General features: G+C 38.7%; 1 protein-coding gene across 1 annotated transcript in view; it reads right to left on the minus strand.

The window, feature by feature from the left end:
• The window catches only part of Adck5 (aarF domain containing kinase 5), a 43,507-nt gene extending 40,771 nt beyond the window's left edge, over positions 1-2,736 (minus strand). Inside the window, exon 1 of the mRNA XM_083135740.1 lies at positions 2,591-2,736. The gene's annotated coding sequence lies outside the window, so the exon portion shown is untranslated. The remainder of the gene's footprint in view (positions 1-2,590) is intronic.
• Positions 2,737-6,000: the final 3,264 nt, after the last annotated feature.

The raw sequence follows: 6,000 nt of genomic DNA on the forward strand, positions 1-6,000 counted from the left end.
GGGACTATCTTCTGATATTGTAAACATCACAATCTAAATCATATAGGTGTACACATTAAGAGCAAAAAAACATTCTGTATTATTACGACACTTTATTACATAAACATTGTACAAATACTCTTTCTGTTGTAATGATTCTGATTTCACAGCGTAATTTCTATCTCCAAACTAATAAATCTTCTCTCCCGTGAGTGATGAAATTAAGGAAATAGGTTGGTATCACTTTCTGTTGTCTCAGAGCTTTTCAAAGTGATCTTATTTGGATGCTCTGTAGTTGGGGAAAGAATCTGTGAAATTAAGGAAATAGGTTGGTATCACTTTCTGTTGTCTCAGAGCTTTTCAAAGTGATCTTGTTTGGATGCTCTGTAGTTGGGGAAAGAATCTGTGAGGAAGTGAGTGTTTGTATTCTGAATTAATCGAAACAACATGAATTTGGGAGCGGTTGATACGGCAAAGTGCGGGTGCTTTACTGTTTGTTTGAGTTGGGTTATTAAGTTCACTTCTTGCACAGATAGGTTAATCAGGACTTGACCTACAGTTTAATGTGGGATTCGAACTACCGTTGAATGTGCCTCAACCGGGTATTGAACCCGGACCCCTTGACTACAATGCGACATTAGCACTATGCCATTGGGGAACCCAAAGAGGTGAGTGTATTATTTAGCAATTTATGGTACTACTTTACTATACCTGAGACACCTGGGAATGATTTCTTTCGCACTTTTTTACATTGCTAACGTACTATTTTGCACTCCGAAACACTTATTTAGGTGAAATAATGGAATTTGTAACGAAAATAATGTATATTTCTTACATTTACGAGTACTTACTGTTCTTGTTTATTTCCACAAACAACATAGCGATAGCTTACCGTTGATCGTTCGTTGTGCCAGTGTTTTGTCGATTTGGAGTGTGCATGCAGTGTTGCAAGCTCCTTTACCGAAAAATACCTACTTTCGGGCCGGATTTCAAAGTATGCTCAAATAAAAAAAATAATTTAAAAAACCTCAGGAACAAACCATTGATGTTATGTTAGGTTAGGTAAGGCAAGCATAGTTTAAATTTTTTAAAAAAAATTAAAAACACTAGGAATTTTAAATTGACTTTTTTACTTACTTATGGGGACGAGGTATGCCTACTAGGTTAGGTTAGGTTCCATTAGCACTCCTTTCGTTCAATTTAGCATATACGGACAACATCGGCTTGTAGCAGCAGCAATATCGCGTATAGCACGTCGGAAATATTTAAAAAAAAATTAAAAACACTTTAGGAATTTTAAATTGACTTTTTTTACTTACTTACGGGGACGAGGTATGCCTACTAGGTTAGGTTAGGTTCCATTAGCACTCCTTTCGTTCAATTTAGCATATACGGACAACATCGGCTTGTAGCAGCAGCAATATCGTGTATTGTGCTCTCGTGCAGAAAGCAAATGGCGGCAGCAGCAATAGCGCGTCGGAAATAGATTTTCGTATAAAACCACATGGATTCGGATTAAAATGGACCAAAACTACATTCCGGAACATCAACAACACTCCAGAAAATGAATTCCGTAAGTACTTTCTCCTGTAAATTTGAAGGAATCTGTCTCAGGTATAGTAAAGTGTTACCCAATTTATATCTGCTTCGTTTAGCTCGAGGGAGAAAAGTGTAGAAATGAAAATCGTGGAAGCGAGGCGACCAACATCCGATTTACCTGACTTTAAAGAATTATCTCATGGGGTCTCTGTGCGACACTTACAGGAGTTTGGAATTTATTGTGGTGAGTACATCGTCCATGCATGTGTTTCTCTGAGATGGAGATTTTAATGTTTTTGTCCCCTGAGTCAGAAGCGCCACCTTAATATAATTTTTGTCTCCTGAGTCAGAAGCGCCACCTTAATATAATTTGGGGGGGTATGAATTGGTGTTTTAAGTCCACTTTATGCACAGTAAGGCTAATTGGGACTGGACCTACAGTTTAAAGTGGGATCTGAACCACTATGTGTATCCAGCGGGTATCGAACTGAGAACCCCTTGATTACAAGGCGACGACGCTACCACTGCGCCATCTGGGAGGCCGGCAAAATTTGAATTAACAATTATGTGTGTGTGTGTGTGTGTGTGTGTTTATATATATCTGTCTCTAATCGCTTGCCTCCTTCGTCAGTCCACGCTTCGCTACTGGTGGAAGACATTAAAAGCGCTGTGAATGCATGGTTAGCATTTTGAATAGCCTTAATAACTACCAACAAACATGTGTATTTACTTTCACGCAAACTTTCCAATTGTTCCTCCTTCACATAAAATATTTACAGCATAGGAGGCATTAATATTTGGATCATCTTTGTATGTTTACGTATCTAGATGGCATGGTTTAATTTTTTGCTCATATTTTTCGTTTGGAATTTTGTGAACCGCGTATATGGATCATTACAGTGTATACTTCTGTAGTGCTAGTATATTTCTGTAGTGCTAAGGACAGAAATATCCAATGTAACGTAGTTAGCAGCAGAAAGAAAATAAGATTGCGCTTGCACTTTATGTATGTCGTACTTTACATTTTTAAAAATAAGTTTACTATATGTATTTCGAAATTTAGAATACTTACGAATATTGAAAAAAATGAGTCATTCGTAAATAATGTAATACTTTCTTCTTTGTCTTACGATTCAAGATATTTATCCATGATCATGACTAGTTATTAGTAATCTGTGGTTATTACAGAACCTCAGCGACTTCAGAGTGGCCTGGAGGTTGGCATGAAAAGAGTTTTTCTGCCCCGGCGCCGGCGCGATACCGATACTACTAGAAGGAAAGGTTGGGGTCAGACACGCCTCTTTTCGAGACTGCCGCGGGTGTGACGTCATTGGGCGGACAAAACCCAGCTGAGTCTTTACCCCATACGGAAAGAAACGTGGAAAGGGTGATCTGTTTTGTTCTTTTCGCTCCTTTTTTCTTGTATTTCTGGATTGTTTGGTTCAGGGTGCGAAATCCTGGAGGGGACGAGGGGGATTTCCCCCCCACCAACAATCTTGGCCACAAAAAAAAAACACCAAAAATTTCCCGGGGGAAAGAGTTTTTGTTATAACAATGAAAAGATAAGCAATTACTTTTAATTTCAAATATACTTTACTAAGAATAATATTGAAAACACACACAAATTAGTGGAGTTGTGAGTGTTGAATGCTTTCTGTCTCAAGAGATCATTAACAAATCTACATCAATACGCACAGTAAAAGTAAAACAAGAATGCAAAACAATAATAACTATGAAATCTAATAGATTTATATTAACATAGTGCACAAACTAAACAAAAACTTACACATAATAAAACCACTTCAACTGCCATAATTTATTAACATCTTTAACCGGTTAGTAAAGGAATTAATTAGCTGCTTTACACTATCTGATATGTATGAAAGTAACAAATTAATTTCTAATTAATAATCACAATAATTATTTTAATTGAGTAATTTATTTTTACTTTTAATAACATTACAAATATGGGTGCGTTCCGAAAGTCTTAACGAAACGAACGCATTCAACGAAAATAACTGGGCTCGTGAATCTGGTGAAACCAGTTATTTTACAGACTTATGGGACACGCTAGGCGAAAGCGCAGGCGCAGCGTTTTGTTTAGAGAAAGTTTCCGTATGGCGTCAGCGGAAGGAATGTCCTTATGGCAAAAATAAACTTTATTATGGTCACTGTTACTCATTTTAATCACATTCTAAGAACGGTCAAGGCATACTTATCTTGTGCATGTTGCTTCATACCGCTATCTGTTAAAATTATAATACATTTTCCGAACTACTGCAGTTTGAATCCATCAGCACGCGCTTTGTCTGCAAGAAGCAGACGATTTTCACGGAACAAACCAGCATCCTGGCCCGTGCGTTTGGTGAATCTCGTTCTTGCACGAAACGCACGGAATACGACTTTTGGGACAGCACAATGAAACTCACGAAACGCACGGAAGCACTTATGGAACGGCCAGTTACCATAACTCGTTTAACGCGTTAAACTCGTGCGACTTTCGGAACGGGCCCTATGTACATCGTATAATTCACACATATGTTTGTGGGGAGGGGGGTTGTAGGTTACGAACTTTCTCCCCCTCACCAGTTTTCAATGATTTCGCACCCTGGTGAGTTGTGAGGTGTTGCAGTTCACAATGCCTTCAGTGAGGTGTTGCGACGTGTCGTGATCTCCGATGAAAAAATAAAAACAGCGGGCGACAATATATAACTGAACACATCGCATTTAACGAGACTTGTTAGTGGATTGAAATACCAGTAGTCTCATTACACAACATCAGGCTACCATACACTTCAAAATACAGAACTTGCTATTTATATACGAGTGATGCTTAAATGACAACTTCCGTCCTCCATTGTTCTATTATTTATTCAGTCAAATTTTCATCACAATCGCCCCCAAAGTTAAGTGGACTCAACCAGCTTTCACATACCTGCCTGTGGGCACCCTTGTTCGACATTCCACTGATTATATATAGCCTACGTATAAGCATAGGTATAAGTATATAAAGTGACCCTCGACTTTCTTCAGTTCTATGTCTCAAGTTTTCGTTCAGTGAAAAGTTTTTTAAAGTGAGTTACATAATACACACGGAACTTCCTCACATTCCTGCCTGTGTAGTTCAAAGATTCATAAAAAACTCAGAATTGTAATCCGAATAAGGAAAATTAATTAAGAAATAAATACCAATAGTCGAAGCAAAGTTACCAAATTTGAAGAAGTTAAGTGAAAAGAGCTCCTCTCTCACTCCTAAAAGAGAGCAATAGACGAGATTGTTTTCTTTTACATATTCAACTTATCCATAATTTTGGCTTTCTGCCTTTCTTTATTTAACAAAATTATTTTACGCTTTCAACATATATATTTTTCTTTCTGCCCTAACAAAGTGCATTACTAGGTGTATTAACCGCAATTACATGAAACTAATGTTTCGCAGAGGAATGTGACGACTTATAAACTACCGATAAAATGTGTGCGTAAATGGCTGTGTAATCCAACTGTAAGGACATACGTTATGTCGGATCCTAAGTAAGTCTGCGTATTCACTCCCAATTAGCTTCTGGGCATAATTACGGCTCTTTTTTGTTCATAATTACTGCTTTGATTCGGCTGCGAAACCGGAGCGTAGAGCGATCTGTCCGCGCGTGACGTCACGCCTGACGTCAAGGACCACGTGATCAGGTATGGCCCCAACTACAGCGCCTTGAATTGTGGAAAACGACCCAAGAAACTGGTTCCCCGAGACGATGACAAGTAGATGGCAGTGCGATCGACCCAGGTGCTAATTTTGTTATGAAAGTAATGCGGCTTAGTTAGTTTTTGGAATATATTGTGTAGATTTGTTTCTCTAGAAAGGCGGTAAATGAATTGATGGAAACAGTTATATTTGTGGAGTGATTTACAGTCACGAAATGGCATTAATTTGGAAAGAAAAGTCAAATAAAATTAATAAATAAATAGCATGCGTAACACAAGAAGAAACATCGCAATGTGATTCCGGACGTCAGGTGTTGGATTGTGTACTAGAGTTTATTTTTCTATGTTGTTAGAATATAAATAGTATCCTGAGAGATATTTCATACCGAGGCGACAAACCACAAATGTCGCTTGAAACCGAGCAGTCGGAAATCAATGCAGCCTTTCGAACCGTAGGGACACAAGCTCTGACTACACCGTTTCCTCAAGGAGATTTTAGACCAAAGCGACATGCGACAAATGATATGAGGATTTCACACCAAAGCGACACGGGAAATTCGGTCCAAGGCAACTTTCATACCGAAGCGACACATGTTGCTTGGAAAGGAGCCAATCAAGAGCAACATTTCACATCGTAGCGACATGACGGGAATCACAGGCCAGCGTTCGGTTGCTGAAATCCTCAAGCGATAAGTGTCGCGTGCTGCTTGTCGCTTTGGTGTGCAATCTCACTAAAGCAAGACACTCATTGCATTGCGTATGCGCGAACAACAAACCACGTCA

This window comes from Lepisma saccharinum, chromosome 14 (assembly GCF_977018435.1).
Source record: "Lepisma saccharinum chromosome 14, izLepSacc3.1, whole genome shotgun sequence".
Lineage (NCBI taxonomy): Eukaryota > Metazoa > Arthropoda > Insecta > Zygentoma > Lepismatidae > Lepisma > Lepisma saccharinum.